This window comes from Erpetoichthys calabaricus, chromosome 4 (assembly GCF_900747795.2).
Source record: "Erpetoichthys calabaricus chromosome 4, fErpCal1.3, whole genome shotgun sequence".
Lineage (NCBI taxonomy): Eukaryota > Metazoa > Chordata > Cladistia > Polypteriformes > Polypteridae > Erpetoichthys > Erpetoichthys calabaricus.
In genome coordinates, this window is record NC_041397.2 from 242,439,658 (window position 1) to 242,457,658 (window position 18,001).

An 18,001-nucleotide genomic window follows, 5' to 3' on the forward strand; every position below is an offset into this window, starting at 1 on the left:
CATTTAGCAAATCATAAAAAAAAGTTTATATCTATCCACCCATTTTTGTAGCATGTGTATCCAGTTCCAGGTCATAGTTTCCAATTAAAAATTGATTGAAATGAAATGTGCGGTCACTGAGGCTTTCCTGGAATGGTGACACATCTGTTATACAAGGATTTAAATTGGAAGCCACTGCAAAGCCAGGCTGGTAGATCCATGGCCCACTGCATGGGCAGCCTAATCACCGTGTCTGAAAAGCCAAACATAACCTGACACATTTACTATCCCAGAGTAATCAGAGGGCCAGCAGTGTATAGTGATTTGTCAATGTAAATCTTTGTACAATTGCATAGGCAAAATCAATTATCACTATATACTATATATGTATATAGGAAAATTTTATTTGTGTCTTATTTTTGTCTGCTTTTCATGAAGTATCTATTTACTATCCCAGCCTATACAGTGAATTCAGAAAGTATTTAGACCCTTTCACTTTCTGCACACTTTATTGTGTTGTAGATTTAATTTTAAATGGATTTGCTTGCCATTTTTGCACATTAGTCTACACTCAATAACCCTTTATAACAAAGTGAAAACACATTTTCAGAAAGATTTGAAAATTGACTTTAATCTTTGTCTCATTAGACCAGAGAATCTTTTTCCTAATTCAGATGGCCAATGCTAGGAAAAGTCTTGGTGGTTCCAAACTTATTCCATTTTACAATTTTTAAAGCTTTAGAAATGTTTTTATGCCCTTGCCCTGATCTATTCCTCATCACAGTTTGATTGTGGAGGTCTACGGTGAGTTCCTTTAACTCCATGGCTTGATTTATGTCCTGATATACAGTATGAATTGTGGGACCCTCTATACACAGGTGTGTGCCTTTCTCAACAACGTCCAATCAGTTCAGTTTACCACAGGTGGACTCCAATCAAGTTCAAGACACATGTCAAGGAGAATTAAAACAAACAGGACACACCTGACCAAAGTGTGGAATGCCACAACAAAGGGGGCTGAATATTTATATGAATGAGTTTTTGATTTTTAATCACTTTGCAAACCTTTCTGAGAACATGATTTCACTTTGTCATTTTGGATTTTTGAGTGTAGGTTGATGGAAAGAAATGGCAAATTTATCCATTTAAAATTAAATACACAACATAGTAAAGGGTGCGGAACATGAAGGGGTCTGAATAGCATAGATTATAGTGTTCAGACACTTAACCTTTACATGTGTTTTGCCCTCCACAGAAAATTAAAACAGCCAGAAATCACTCTAATCCCAGTCCTTATCTGATCAAAGTATTTCTCACAAGTGCAGCTTCAGATGAACTGCAGATAACTTTGAACTTAAGTGTTGTGTTTCAAATGATAAATTAGAAATTGGAATAAATGTCTTGTTCATGAAAATATTTTTTTTTTATTGCATATATTGTTCAATTTTTATTTTGTTTATCATGAATATTATCTAGTGGCTTACACCAGAAACTTTGGCCATTGTAATAAACATTGACTGTGCTGTGCATTGCTTTTTTCAATGCATTTGACATAACAGTTATCTTCATTTTAAAGTGATTTTTTTATTGAGTACATCTTACGTTTTATTAGTAAAATAATGTTGTGAAACTTGACACTCACTATTGGCCTACCTGGATGCCAGGAACCTTTTCTTTACAGTGTCGCTTCTTACATTTACTGTGTATGGTGCCTGTTCTTACATCTCAGCAGCTTGTTGCTTGAAGTTTGATCATTAGTCTCATGCAGTATTCCATCAAAAGCATTTTGAGTGTGAATTGGGATAATGTCATGATCAGATTTTGTTTTTACTTCCTTATAATGTGACATTGAGGCCACTCTCAAGGCTGTGACTGACAATTCTCATACCTTTTGTTCACTGTTGTGTTTTTTGATGTATTGTTTAATGTGCTGTTTTTGTATGTGTTGTATATAATGTGCTTGTGCTGATCTTTTTATTTATTACTGCTTCATCCTCTATTTAATCAATGCTGTTTTTTCCTTTAACTGAGATGACAAGCTTGAGTAGCAAATTCTATTATACAGTATTTGTTTCATATGGTAGAATTAACCCTAAACTAACAATGAAGCTGAAATTGATGGCATATTATTGTAATATGTTTACTCTCAGACTAAACTTGCAAAATCTGTTAATATACCTGTACTGAATAGCATTTTTTCTGTTTTGTCTTTTATAATCACCTCCATTAATTTACATACAATATAAATTAAGGTAGCTGGCCTGTAATTACTGAGGTCAGCAGTCTCCTTTTTATGATATCGTATAATGTTGGCTAACTTCCAGGCTTCAGGAAATTCCCCAGTTGGTTCTGACCTCCAAATAATAGATGTCGAAGGTTTATATATAATAACTAGCTTCTTTCAGGAGTCTTGAATATCTATCCAAGCTATTTATTTGTTTTTAGCCTTCTAGATTTGTGTGTATATTTTTCTGTATGATCTCTTTATGATTTCAAATAACTTGAATATAAATGGACATGTTATTGTTAATGAATCTATAGAAAATGAAAAATTAGTGCTGTTCTCTTATTATATATTACTTTTCCCCCAGCTTCTTTTCATATCTTGCATCAAGAGTACTACAGTTACCTTTTATGGCAGATATTTTCATTTTATTGTTTGGTTGCTGCCATTAAAAGCACACAATAAATGTCAGGGGTTCTAGTAATTGCAGTAGGAATAAATTTGGTACACAATTTATGAGAAGATATAGCAAGTATATTCTCAATTTGCTGAACCTCATAAGGGCAGCTCAAATGATTCTACCGAAAGATTATGTTTTACTATGCTGCGATGATTGTCACATGTAGAGGTATTGCTGTGAAATACTAGTAGAATTTAGAGGTTGAATCATTCAAATGTTTTCACACCTTTACAAAAATGAGACCCAAGATAGTTACATTTGAGAACCACCCCACACTTGAGCCATGCATTTTAAAGAAGAGTAAGTGTTTAAACATCTAGTGGTGTGGCCTTTGCATACTTGACTAGATGTTAGGGAACAAAGCAGTGAATTCTATGTGGTTTTTAGGGACTATGATGAGGGCTAGCTTGCAGTAATTGTACGCTTATTTTTCCTTCGCCAAAAGCTTTGTTTACTGGCCGTGAATGAGTTAACCGTCATGTAAGCAATTTCAATGTCCCCGTGTGAATTTGGACTGCCCTATGTAGCTCACAGATGGCTGCTGTAGGTCTGTTTACATGCAAACTTGGTACATTGTTTGCGTGTGACATGTCACTGTTTCCAGAGCCTTATGTTTTCTGTAAACACGTAAAGCAAGCAGATGTGGGCTGGTTCCACCATTTTTTTTTTCTTATACCTGTTTTAGTATAAAAACAAAACCTTACTTTAGATAAGAGTTGGAGTTTAATTTACTACAAGTAGAAATACTATCTGAAATACGGTCTGAATCTTAGTTTTTCTTTTTATTATTGCTGGATCCTCTTAATGTTGAACAGCCATTTATGATGTTGATCTCCAATTCATTGTTCAGGCCGGCAAGAGACCCTTTTTACACAAGACTAAAGAAGCAAGTCAGTCAGTTTATTGTATGAATTCATTTTTTGCCAGTTTCTGTACAGACATAACTTTTTTGTCATAATCAGATCAGGCTGAGCAAGGTTTCACTTTGGTTAAGGTAGATCATAATGAAAACTTATACTTTGTGCATTTACCGCTCCATTTAGAAATTGATACATTTTAACTAAGGGATTTTTTTTCCAAAGCGAGAAATTGATGTAGGAACTGCAGAAAATATTTAAAGATGGCAGTCCTGGAGCTTCAGACTGAGTACCTCGCATCCTGGGATGCAATTCATACTTTAAATATTTTTCTTACCTTTTAGCTCCATCATAAATTGATTAAGCTGATAATGTTGTGTGACTCCAGATGTGCAAAAACTGATGCACTTGAAATCTTTCCCAATGTTCTAAGTACCATCTTTTTATTATATTTTCAAGTTGCATTTTTATTCTAGAATCTGTGTAAACCTCAGAAAAAAATACTTTTTTTGACAATATAAAGTAGTTTTGGAAAGATAACTCACTTTTGCTGTATACTTTCATGTACTCTTTGTAACATTTTAGTTTAGATTATTCTTAAACGGTCATTTCACAGAATTACTGTACATTCCTTTAGCACTTTGATTTCATTTATTGAAGGATCTTTCTAGGCAGATTTTTTATGTCATAAGGAATATCATTAGAAGATGCCCAGATTACTTATTTTTTTAACCCTTGGTTCTGTTATTGTCCACTGAGTTTTTCATAGACTCCAAAAACATGGCCTATTGATGGCATAATTTTCACTTCAATACTTCACCAGATTCAGTTTCCTGTGGTAGAATCTCTTTGGTAGTAAAAAATACAACATCGATTGGTCTCTGTTTATAGGGAGTAGACAGAAATGTGCACCATATGACTTTTGTTTTAGATGTTTAAGCAAATATACAGCAGACTGAGTTTAATTTTTAAGTATTATAATTTCAACCAGAGACCGCCCAGGCAATATTATTTTGAGGCTTCCTGTGTTCTGGACATGCCTTTCATTACATAGCCATATTCTAAGTATTTAAAATGGACCTTCAAATAGCTGCACTATTTTTGCTTTCTTCTGTCAACTCTGTGAAATAGCATCCCTCAAGGATCAATGCCAGTTCATCATAATGAAACAGCATAGCTCCATGGTGTTGTTTGTTCCTGTACCACTACTATGTCCACATTGGCAGCAGAGTAAGTGATGCACCATTCTCTGTTCAGGATTCACTGTTGATTTTGCTTAGATACACATTTTTAAATAATCCTGATCTTATTTGTTGTTTTGTAAATTTTTTCCCCAAAATATTTACCTGCAAGGAGGTCATTCTTTTTTGTCGATAGATCACTTCGACAGTGGAATATTTCATACCTGAGTGTGGGGAGCAATGGTTCAGGGCAGATTGAACTGACTGATTAAACGTTTCTTTGCTGTTTTGTAAACATGGCCATCCCTTTGTTTATTTCCATACACCACTGTTTACGAATGCTATAGGAGTCGTGTGTATATGTATATAATAATACTATGGTGTGTGTATATATACAGTGCATTCAGAAAGTATTCTAACCCCTTCATTTTCTGCACAGTTGTTTTGTTATATATTTAATTTTAAATTGATTAATTTGACATTTTTGCCCATCAGTCTACACTCAATCATGACAAAGTGAAGAAAGGTTTGCAAATATATTAAAAATTAAAAACTAAAATTTCTCATTTATTTAAGTATTCAGACCATTAATTCGGTACTTTTTAAAAGCCCCTTTGCCAGTAGCCTAATTACAGCTTTGAGTCTTTGTGCATAAGTCTGTTCAAGTTTTGCACACCTGGATTTAAGCAGTTTATCCCATTCTTTTTTGACAGATTCTCTCAGGCTCCATTAGATTTGATGTTAAGCATCTGTAAATTGCCAACTTCAAGTCTCTCACCAGATGCTGTATGGGGTTTAAGCTTGGTCTTTGGTGGGGCCACTCAAGGACAGTCAGAGACTGGCCCCGAAGCCACTCCAGCATCGATTATGCCATATGCATCAGATCATTGTCATGCTGAAAGGGGAAACGTCACCCTGTATGAGATCACATGCACAGTGAATGGACCAGTTTTTTTTGGTCTCTGTATTTGTCTGTGTTCATATTTCCTTAAATTCTAACCAGTCTCTCTGTCCCTGTTGCTTGGAAAGCACTCCCCATAGCATGATATTTTACCATAGAGATGGTATTAGGAAGGTGATGTGCAGTGCCTGATCTTTGCCAGACAAAATGCCGGTAACATTTAAATTTATGTCTCAACATTGCAGAAACTGTTTTTCCTCATGCTCCCATAGTCCCTTAAATGCCAGTTGGTAAACTTCAAGCAGGATTTATCCACTCTGCCATAAAGCCTGATTAATGGGCTGCTACTGAGTGTTGTCCTTCCAACATTCTCAGCAAGTGACCAAACCTGACCAGGGCTTTTCTTGTCCGGTTACCCAATTTAGCTAGACAGATAAATCTTGTTAGAATTCTGGTGGTTTCAGACTTCTTCGATTTCATAGTTATTGAGGTCACTCTGCTTCTGGGAATATTCAAAGATGTAGAAATGGTTTTATACACCTGACCTGATCTATGCCTCACCACAGTTTTATTGTGGAGGTCTACAGAGACTTCTTTGGACTTCATGGCTTGGTTTGTGTCCTGACAGGCAATTTGAACCATGAGACCTTATAAACTTAGGTGTGTGTCCAGTCATCTAAGTTTGCACAGGTGGGCTACAATCAAGTTCTAGAAACATCTCCAGGATAATTAAAGCAAACAGGATCACAATTTGGAATGCCACAGCAAAGGGTTGTAAATCTTTCTAAAAACCTGTTTTCACTTTGCCATTATGAATTTCTGAGTGTAGAAAGATGGACAAAAATGGCAAATTCTAACTATTTTTAAAATTAAATAATAAAGTGTGCAGAAAGTGAAGATGTCTGAATACTTTTGGAATCCACTGTATGTATATATATATATATATATATATATATGTTTATATATATACACACACATACACACAGGCACTGTATATAAAATTATGTATGTATATGTATATATAAACAAGCCCTGTATTTCTTATGTAAATTCAGAGGACTATTTTTTTTCCTCCTTTCTTTGGGCTCTGACACAGACAAAAGTTAATTGCTTCTCTCCTTTTAAATGGAGTTTGAATTTGTGAAATTGGAAGGTTTATGAAAGCTAAATCATAGGGAGCTTAAATTACATTCTTGTGATTAAATATTAATAAATCAATTAAAACATAAGCTGAGTATAATATTACTTTTTTTTCTTTGAAACCTTGTCCATTAATGATTCATTACCATATGCACTGGCAATTATTTCCCTCTTTTGTTCGGCTGCCTGAGTGTTTTGCTACCGAATTCTCAGAGCCGTTTAACCCGCTGGTGGGCCGTCTCCTGGCGTATTGACAAGGAAATTTGGGATTTAATTTTTTGAAATTATGTGACAAATACTGTAATATAGGACTTTACAGAAAAATGGATGATCCTTGTCAGCTTTAATTATAATGCAGAGCCCACTGCAGAATAATGGGATGAATCTCATTTTTGTGAGAGCCTGTGTGTATGAGTATATACTGCCTATTTCACTTGCAGTGCTCAGAAAAAATCTCATTTTTTTTGCAGTCGGGTGCAGCTGGGTATCTTTCATATTGTCACTTGTGTGCTGGGAAGATGTTTGCAGGTTTCTGGATGTTCTCTGAAGTGTCATTGCCCTGTTATATCCTGTTGCCATAGTGCTTTCCTAGATTTTACCAAATAACTTCATAAGATCCAAAGATAAAAAATTCCTTCCCATCCATAATGGAGACTAAGGAGGACTAACACCTCTTGAAGATCAACAGAACAACGGATATGCCTATAAATGTACGAGTCACTTTGAATAAGAGCCTGCAAATATATGTTTTTGCTGATTTACAGTATGCTTTGTATGTTTTATAATGTGCAAAGTGAATGCATTAACACATATGCAGAGGCCATGCATCTTACTAAAGAAAGTTTTTATTAATTTTGCGGTAGAGCTTCAGCACTGTGTGCTTATTTATCTTTATTAGTTTTATACAGCATTCTTTTATTTGCTGGTGGTGTGCCTGTGTCCTTTCAGTTGCTCTGCAATGTTTTGATAGAACAATGTGGCCTGAAAGGTTCTTTCATGGCGAGCACATATAAGTTTCATTTGCATATTGTTACAAATAGAACATCTGTTGCTTATTCTTAGTTCTTACAGCAGTATAGCAACTGTTTCTTTAGGAGGACCAGCTGTGCCCTGTCTGTGGTAAACTTTGTATGTCAAAATGGCAGAAGCGAGAACCAAAGACTTGCATGGCATATTTATATAATGGAATGGTTTATGGACAAAACTGAAATATTATATGTTGTTTGTATGGCCTCCTTGTATATTCTTTTTATGCATCTTCATGTTCATGAATAATCTACATCTATCTGCTCTCAAATTAATGATCTAATGTGTGGAATTCGAATGGATAAACTACCCAGCATTGCCCCATTTGCTCCAGGGCATGACTCTTTTACTCAGTGTACTCAGCTGTATTTTTCTCATACCATCACTTATAAACTTTTGAAACAGACTTAAAGATTTCTTCTCTCTAGTCATTTCTTAAAGTACCTTAAATTGTTTTCAGACAGACAAAAGCAGCACTAACCACTGTCCAAACTGCCTTGTCAATTTTTTCATTTTATAATAGTTTTTTTATGCTAAAAAAAGTTTTACTTAGACAGAAATGTATACTGTGAAAATATTCAAAAATATTTCATGATTTTTTTAGCAATATCTTTTTTTTTCAACAAAGCAAACCACAACATCTTGGATTTACACACTTGCTCATTTTATTATCTGTATTTTATTAATAGGTGAAATTACGTTGTGTCATAAAAGCTTTCCTAAAGACAATTTTTTAAAGAAAACATGAAAATATTTTGTGATATATTTCACTAAAACTTTTGCTGTTCAGGGTAGTCTGATTCAGATATCCAGCATATTGGGTTTGAACCCATGCCTGTTCATTTGTCTCCGTAGCATTTGCAGGTTGTTCTTCCAGGTACTCTGCTTTCCTCTCACATCACTGAAGATGTGCATGTTTCTGTAGCTCTAAGTACAGCACTGCTCATAAACCGATTTTTGTGTCATATTTTTGGAACAAATCTGATGAGATTTGGGAAAGTAAGTCTGATGACCATTTTGAATGGTCACTGATTGATTATATCAGGTTCTCTTAGTCAAAGAATACTGTGCAACTGTGATCAGATAACAAAAAATTTAAATTTCTCTATTGTGCATGAAAATTGTATTAGAAACTATAGTAAGTTCAGAAAATGAATGGATGTCCCAGCAAGGTAAAGTTGGTGAATGCTGTGTTGCATGACATCTTCCTCTGGTTGCCCAGTGAATTAGCACAATGCTGACTGACATAGATGTGAAAGAAATGATTCTAAGTTGGATTAACCTGATATCCAGTCCACTTAAGTTTGTATCTTAACTTGACATGTCTGTTAGCTCTAATAATGATAATTATAGTATAGCTGAAACTCGTGTATCAATTGATCTTGACAACAATATAATCAGGAATTGAAAATTGTTCTTTTCCTCAAACATGTTTAACATTTTGATAAAGAGTGACTCAAGCATTAAGTCATCAACTGTCTTTTAAATCTTTTGGAGATCTCAATGATGGTCATCAGATGAGGAACACAAAAAGTTAGCCTGTCCTAGAAAATGTTGTAATATTACTGCCTTCTTTGAATGTGATTACTTCATGGCAGGTGCATTATCATACATAAGATAGACTATGAACATGCTATCCATAAGTCAAGACTTCATAGACAAACTATCTGTGCTTCACACTTTAATTCCTGCTTACTCACACATTACAATATCATAGCAGAAGTTTAAACTGTCGATAAGCAAGTGGTAAAAACAAAAGTGTAGGGGAAGACATTGTTCATATGCCTCACAATATTGGATCAGAAAAAGTATTTATGAACATATTAATGCACTTGTTTTATGTGTTTTTTTTACTTCACTGCTTCTAGCAATAATTTAGAAACAAAACTGATTTATTTCCAAGATAATTATACATTTAGTGTTTGAATTATATGGCATTACATGAGCAATAACAGCAGCCTCTGCTGTGTTAGTATTTGGTTTTTCTCAGCCTACCTGGAAACAATTGACTCCCCCTGAATGTGTAAAAATCCTGAGCAGAGTAACTTTAATTTGGGGGTTGGGAATGTCATCTGTCCACCTTTTTAAACTGGTGTCTTTTATGTTAATTGTTCAAAAATAGGGTTGGGGTCCTCATGTTTTTAATGATTAATTGACAGTGGTCTTATACAGTTATATTATCAGAAATGTGTGACATGTGTAATTATCATTAACAGTTTATTCTGAAACGTCAATGAGAAATAATCCATTACAAACAACATTTTACATTTCTGCTTGGATGCTGTCCAGTAAACGTGGGTAATGTGTGAATAGTCAATAATCCTGTTGCTTACAGGAAGTCTTTTGTTACCTTGTATGGCTATGGGAGCAGCAAAGCAGTGAGACACTCCACTTTTATTTTCACAGTTCTGCTCCTCTCAGATATGCTATAGCACATTTGTGTACTCTTAACTCCATCCCTGGTTGAAAAAAACTTTTTGCTTAGCAAAAGAAACAATATTCTTCAGGCTTTATGACAGGTTGACCTATGAATACAAAGATTTTACAAACACTACAGAACATTGGCCCCTGTGTTTTCTCAGTGAACTGTTGAGCAGGTAAGGTGACCTTGAAGTATTAGACCCCAGCCCATGAACATCATTCATCCATCCATTGTCCAACCCGCTGAATCCGAACACGGGGGTCTGCTGGAGCCAATCCCAGCCAACACAGGGCACAAGGCAGGAAACAATCCTGGGCAGGGTGCCAACCCACCGCAGGACACACACAAACACACCCACACACCAAGCACACACTAGGGCCAATTTAGAATCGCCAAGCCCATGAACACCTGAACTTGGATTTTCATTGATAAGAAATATACTTTTAATTTCTTTGTATATGTTGGTCTGCCTGTGTGTAGTTTGTTCTCCTTGCTTAATTCTTACATGGGAATCTGAAAGTAGTTTGGTGTGCTTGCTGCATCTGCCCTAAGTGGATTGGAGAACTCATAGGGTCTTTTCATACTTCAACAGATTGCTCCGACTTGTTAGGTTTGATGCTGAATACAGCAGTCACGTTGACGCAACGCAATGTACTTGAAGAGAGTGAAATAGAAATGCTGCATGTACGATTAAATATTAAGAACAGCCAAATGCATTTTTCATTTTCTGTCTCTGCAAGAATAGTTTATTTAGACCTTTAGCCTATGTGGTTGCACATATCCTTAGAAGTAAGATCACTGCAACTTATTTATTGCTGGGCATTGGTGGTGGAGGCCATATGTTTCCATTTCATGTCAATCATTTTTTTGAAGTAGAATAAGTAAATGCCTAGGGAAACATATTTAAGGTCTATAGGAATGTTTCTTCTGCTCTTCCCTAACTGGCTTCTCTCGTGAGCATCACGGTACATGGCAGGTGCTGAAACTGCAGTCTTAAAGCATGTTGTAAGTTTGTGCCATGATTCCTAAGACCCTGCCTAGGGCTGTTCCCTGCATTTCGCCCATAAGCTTTGTCTTTCAATGACCTTGATTTAGACTAAGCAGGTGTGGAAATGTTACATTAATTTGCAAAAGTGACACTGCAACATTCATATTATTCCCAAATGATTCTGTACTTAAAGGGTATATTGATAAGGAGGGTGAGACAGAGTATAGGAGTCAGGGGAAGAACTGTGGTTTTTAGGACAAAGTGAATTGTCTGCATCTTAGCAAAACCAAGGAACTGGTTGTTGATTTTCACTGCTCTAAAGAGCTTCTTTGTTCGTTCACTATTCAGAGAGTGGATGTTGAAGTGGTCCACTACTACAACCCCAAATCAGAAAAAGTTGGGACAGTGTGGAAAATGTGAATAAAAAAAGAAAAAAGCAAGTTATAAATTCTCCTCAAATTTTATTTCATTGCAGACAGTATGAACATAAAATAATTCATGTTTTTTTTGTCAACATCATTTGATTTGTAAATAAATATCCATTCTTGCCATTCAGGCTTGCAACACATTTCAAAAAAAGTTGGGATGGGGGCAATTAAGGGGTAGTAATGAGGTATAATAACTAAATAATGATGCGATTTGAAACTGGTGATGTTAACAGGTGATTGCAATCATGATTCGGTACAAAAGCAGCATTGAGGAAAGGCCTACTCCTTTAGGAGCAAAGATGGGCAGAGGATCGCCAGTTTGCCACCAAGTGCGGGCAAAAATCTTTGAAATGATGAAGAAAAACGTTTCTCAAAGACAGATAGGAAGAGATTTGGGCATTTCTCCCTCTACAGTGCATAACATAGTGAAAAGAATCAGGGAATCTGGAGAAATTACCGTGCGCAAAGGCCAAGAGCGCAAGCCTAAACTGAATGGCCGTGATCTCCGAGCCCTCAGACGGCACTGCATTAAAAACCGTCATTCATCAATAAATGATATAACTGCGTGGGCTCAGGACTACTTCAGGAAGTCACTCTCAAGCACTACAGTACGTAGTTACATTAGGAAATGCCAGCTAAAACTGTACTGTGCCAAAAGGAAGCCCTACATAAATACTGTCCAGAAGCGCCGTCGACTTCTCTGGGCTCGGAGGCATCTGGGATGGTCCATTGTGCAGTGGAAACGTGTATTGTGGTCAGACGAATCGGTTTTTCACATCTTTTTTGGAAGAAATGGACGCCGTGTGCTGCTGACCAAAGAGGAAAAGGACCATCCAGACTGTTACCAGATACAAGTCCAAAAGCCAGGGTCTGTCATGGTATGGGGTTGTGTCAGTGCCTTCGGCAAAGGTAACTTGCACTTCTGCGATGGCACCATCAATGCTGAGAAGTATATCTCAGTTTTGGAGGAACAAATGCTGCCTTCAAGACAACGTCTTTTCCAGGGACGCCCATGCTTATTTCAGCAAGACAATGCCAAACCACATACTGCGTGCATAACAAAGGCATGGCTGCGTAAGAAGAGGGTGCGGATGCTTGACTGGCCTGCCTGCAGCCCTGATTTGTCTCCTATAGAGAATGTTTGGCGCATTTTGAAACGAAAAATGCGTCAACGAAGACCCCGTACTGTTGCGCACCTAAAACGTTGTTTGCAGGAAGAATGGGACAAACTAACACCTGCAACACTTAGTCACTTGATTTCTTCAATGCCTAAACGTCTTTTAAGTGTTGTTAAAAGACAGGGGAACTGTACAAAGTGGTAAATGCTGTACTGTCCCAACTTTTTTTGAAATGTGTTGCAAGCCTGAATGGCAAGAATGGATATTTATTTACAAATCAAGTGATGTTGACAAAAAAAAACATGAATTATTTTGTGTTCATACTGTCTGCAATGAAATAAAATTTGAGGAGAATTTATAACTTGCTTTTTTCTTTTTTTATTCACATTTTCCGCACTGTCCCAACTTTTTCTGATTTGGGGTTGGACAAGTACGCGGAGGTCCGCATCAATGACAGGTTGGGCTGATCTTGTAATACAGAGGAGCTATTGTATTCAGGTCTAATCTCATTATAGCAAATACTGAAGTAACAAAATTTTCAGAATAATGAATATTTTTTGTTGGACCAAACAAATGCATACAACATCATGTTTAATGAATTTCATTTTAATGAAAAGTAAATTTCAGAATAACGAACTTTTTTCAACTAAAAATGGCTACTGAAGATAATAATGCAATGCAAAAAATACTTAATGTCTCTCTGAGTCTCGGAATCCCTGCAAAAGGGTCTCTCTTTCTTGTTAGACCAAAAGAAAGAGTCAGTTGTGAAATTTCTGGTCTGGAGCAGTCTCAGTGAGACTCGGCTAGAATGTAAGCGTGACATCATATAGCCCAATTCTGAGGCAGTGTTCCACTGAACATCTCCATGGGTAGTTGTGTTGTGTGCATTGGTGTGTACTAGTAAAGTACTGTTAGAGTTTAATAGCGCTTGTCAAAGTTTTTATTTGATGAGCAAAAAAAAGTGAAAAATGGTGTCAGTTTGCGATGAAAGAAAAATTAACAATCCTAGAAAAATTGAATTTCAGAATGAAGAAAAATGACGAGGTAAAAGCATTCAGCATCACACTTTCAATGCTGTCAACAATTTTGAAGGATCAAAAAAAAAAACTAAAAGACAAAGTTAAATAGTGGGCATTGGGACTGCAACAAAAAAAATTTGAAACGCGTTACATGGTGACATCAATAAAGCTACATTTTCATGCCTGCAAGATTTGAGAGCACAGGATATCCCAATTAGTGGACCAATAATATGAGAAAAGATTTAGAATTTAAAAAACTGTTGAAAACTGATATGTTTCATGCAAGTGTCGGGTGGCTTAACAGGTTTAAAGAATGCTATGGAATAACTTCCAGGGTAATTTATGGAGAAGAAAACAGTACACCACTGGAACAAGTTATGGAGTGGCGTGCTGATGATATAAAGAAAAGAGTGGCGGAACACAATACTGTAGTAATGACATTTTCAATGCAGATGAGGCAGGGTTATTTTATCAATTGCTTCTGCATCATACCGTAACTGTTAACAGAGATTCATGCAAAGAAGATGCTGCAGCGTGTAAGGTACTGAAAAGCTGAAACCATTGATTAATCGAAGATATGCATATCCACAATGTTTTAAGAATGTTGTGAACACTTCCCTATGATTATCGAGCAAACCAATGAGCTTGGATGACACAAGGAATATTTAATGAATTGCAGAAGAATTTGGACGCACAAATGAGAAGACAAGAAAAATTCTTATTTTGATTGATAATTGTTCAGAAGATAATTTAACATGTGAATTACAAAACATTAGAGTTGAATTTTTACCATTAAACTGTACAGCAGGCCTGCAACCTTTGGATCTTGGTATTATTCATGCTGTAAAATGCATTATAGGAGTCATCTTCATAAAAAAATAATATTGAACCTAATTTCACAAGACAACAAAAAAGTTGATATCAAAGAAGCTTGTGCTAGGATTTGTACAGCTTGGTGGTCAGTAAAAGCATCAACAATTGATAAACGAAGGCCTCGATTATTGAAATCAAAACTGAAATCCAGATGAGTAGAACAAACTTTGTGAAGAAGTGGAAAATGAAGAGAGCTCCATAGAAGCTGATAGTGCAAATTATTAGGAGTACTGTACATTGAAGCAGAAAATGATTTAATGATGTGAGCAAGCTAACCAATAAGGACATTATTGAAAATTTACAGTCATCTGCATCAAGTGTCTTAACTCTGGAAAGCAAGGATAAAGATGATGAAAATAAAATACCACCTGTTACAAAGGTTTCCTTTTCTGAAGCAGTGGATGGACAAAAAAAAAAGATTTGGGATTATTTATCATCCAGCTCTGATGTCCCGGAAAGCGTTCCTTAAAAAATATAAGATGTAGAAAATGTAACAATGAACATTGCTAAAGAAAATTCTGTGCTGTCAAAAATTACTTTATTTATTTGGAAGAAAAATGTTTTCTGTATTCATACTTATATAAAAAAACGTTTCATCTAATGTTTCATTTTCAAATAAAATATTTTTTTTGCAGTTATTCGTTATAACAAAATATTTTTTATGGTCCTATGAATTTTGTTACAACATTAATGTGGGAGTGACATCCTTCACACCTTATACATCTCTGTGATGGCCAGGTGATTTTCTATGCTGTGGTGTGCTGGGCTGGTAACATCACTTCAAGAGTGGTCCTTTGAGTCAACAGGCTAATTAAAAGGGCAAGTGCAGTTATGGGACACACACTGGACCCCCTGGAGGTAAGAGCACAGGAAAGAATTAAAACTAAAAATGAGTGCCATTATGAACAATGTCATACATTCTAACTATGACACACAAACAACTGAGCACTTTCAGCCAATAAATTATTCAGAAGAAGTGTGTCACTGGGGCTCCTTCATACCAATAGCAATACATCTGCATACTGCCTCACTGAGACTGTTTTATTTTTTATTCATTCTGGTAGAGACTGTTTTATTTTATATTCATTCTAGTGTGTGTTTTTATTTTTTATTCATTCTGGTGTGTGTTCAGACCACAGTGTGTGTACATATATACTTATTTATCTATCTATCTATGTATTTATTTAAAGAACCTTTCTCATCATTATTATTATCTGTTTTGTAGCCTTTAAATGGCCTTATAGCCAAAGTAATCTGACTAACCTCTATTTATAGCATAATATTCTCTTACTCATACTATACTAAATTCATCTCCGCATTCTTTTTGTTTTCTTATAGTGTGTACAGTAGCTAAATATAAGTACACTGCTCCATCACCACACTTGCTACATTTTATAAACATCCTTGCCATTATATGAAAGATTCCATGTTCTTACTAAGAAGCAACAGTTTCTCCATGGCAGGTTGTTTGAAATTGAACCAGAATGGAATGAAATATCAAAGCTGTAGTTTCACAGTGCAATTTAAATATCAGATATACGTACTGCTTACCTTCAGAGTGCCTCCTCAGTGTTTTAGTTAAACTGAAAAAGAAATCTATTTAAAGGGTATGAAGTTACAGTCAGGTCCATAAGTATTTGGACAGTGACAAAGCTTTCATAATTTTGACTCTGTACGCCACCACAGTGGATTTGAAATAAATCAATCATTATGTGATTGAAGTGTAGACTTTCAGCTTTAATACAATATTTTTGGTAAACCCCTTAAATTAAAGCTGAAAAGTCCACAGTTCAATCACACAATAATTGCTTAATTTGAAATACATGGTGGTTGCATAAAAAGTGAAAATGGTGAAAACTGTATCACTGTCCAAATGCTTATGAACCCAACGTATGTCTTGGATTTGATGTGTGGTTTAGGAGTATCTTTGCGACACAATGTGGATTGTCTAACATTTAAGCTGTTGTCAACTTGCCTGTCTGGTCTATGTGCCATTGGGTTCACAATGTATTTGGACTGTTTTATTGATATTTATATTAAGTTATTCAATTGAAGGGTAAAATTTGAACAGCCATCTTATCTGTACAGCATGTTTGCTAATTTGAAGTATATTTTTCTAATCTCCTTTCAGAGTGTTTGAAAGTGAATTTCATTCCAATGCTGACTTTGAAAGATCCAAAAACAGATCGAGAAACTGCTGCCAGAAGCCTCTGCTGTATGTAGACCAGTGAGTATCAATGGGTGGGTGGTGATAGTGGTGAGCTGTTCTAGCAATCTGCTTATTGAGTTATATAGTAGAAGTATTAATTATTGGTAATTAAAATGGACATAATCAGGAGTCTAAGAGTTTTACCAGAAGAGTGTGTGCGTTTTTTGGGTGAGATCTGCCAGCTGTTCTGCATCTGAAAGTATTACTAGTGAAACTGAAATTACAGTTTAGATTATCCTTTCATATGTGACTTGGTCATTGTCTAGGTAGCTACTTACTAGAAGACAACAACTTGTGAAATGCACTTAGAAAGGTTTTTTTTTTTTGGCTGCAGTTTTTAATCAAGGCAGCTTACAACATTTATGATGCAATTGGTTACATTTCTTTTGGTTTTCCAATTGGAGCACAGGCAGGTCAACTGACTTGCTTGTGGTCATACAGTGTTTGTCGCAGGATTTGAAACCACAACCTCAGGATTTGAAGTCCAAAGCCTGGACCACTGGACTACAGTTCCTGATCAGGTGTGGTTATGGTATGGTGGTGTAGCAGGCAGCATTTCTGTCTCAAATTGCTTAAGATTCCTGGTGGGTGCCTTCTGTGTGGAATTGAAATGTTTTCCACCTGTCTAAGTGGATTTACTCTGGAGATTATGGCTTCCATCCTGGATATGACACGCCTTTTAAATAATTAATGAATATGAATTGGAATAACAGAGTGTGTTGCATGTGAATACGGTATGTTTGACTGGTGGTCCATTAATAGAGTGACCAATCACCCCATACAGTATTTCTTTGAACATTCCCATATATCCTATATGTGCTCTGTATTTTAGAAGATACTAATTTCTAATTGTAGCTTATGCAAATATCTGTGCATAGTTTTGAACCCAGTTTCTTTGTAGCTGTACTATGAAGAGCTACATTTAATTGAAATTGACATCACTTCTTTTGAGATTTGACCAATGATGACCAATCGGATGCTTTGTGATTGTGATTCTCACGCCTATGTCAACATTCATTCTAGCAAGGTGACATCATGCCAGCAGCCATCAAGACACACAATGACTGGTACAGCACCTGCAACTAAGAAAAAGGGGTTAAGTCCTTTTTGGTACGACCCCAACTTGGAAAAAGTAGGGACAATTTAGAAAATACAAATAAAAACAGAAAGCATCGA

At 35.9% G+C, this 18,001-nt stretch overlaps 2 protein-coding genes across 3 annotated transcripts in view; one reads left to right on the forward strand and one right to left on the reverse strand.

Annotated features, from left to right (window-relative positions):
- arhgap31 (Rho GTPase activating protein 31) overlaps window positions 1-18,001 on the reverse strand; it is a 1,181,844-nt gene that overhangs the window by 830,713 nt on the left and 333,130 nt on the right. The gene's annotated exons all lie outside the window — the stretch shown is intronic.
- Window positions 1-18,001, forward strand: part of zbtb20 (zinc finger and BTB domain containing 20) — a 308,716-nt gene that overhangs the window by 122,868 nt on the left and 167,847 nt on the right. For both annotated transcript variants that reach the window (XM_028800480.2, XM_028800483.2), the window contains exon 3: window positions 16,748-16,843. The gene's annotated coding sequence lies outside the window, so the exon portion shown is untranslated. The remainder of the gene's footprint in view (window positions 1-16,747; window positions 16,844-18,001) is intronic.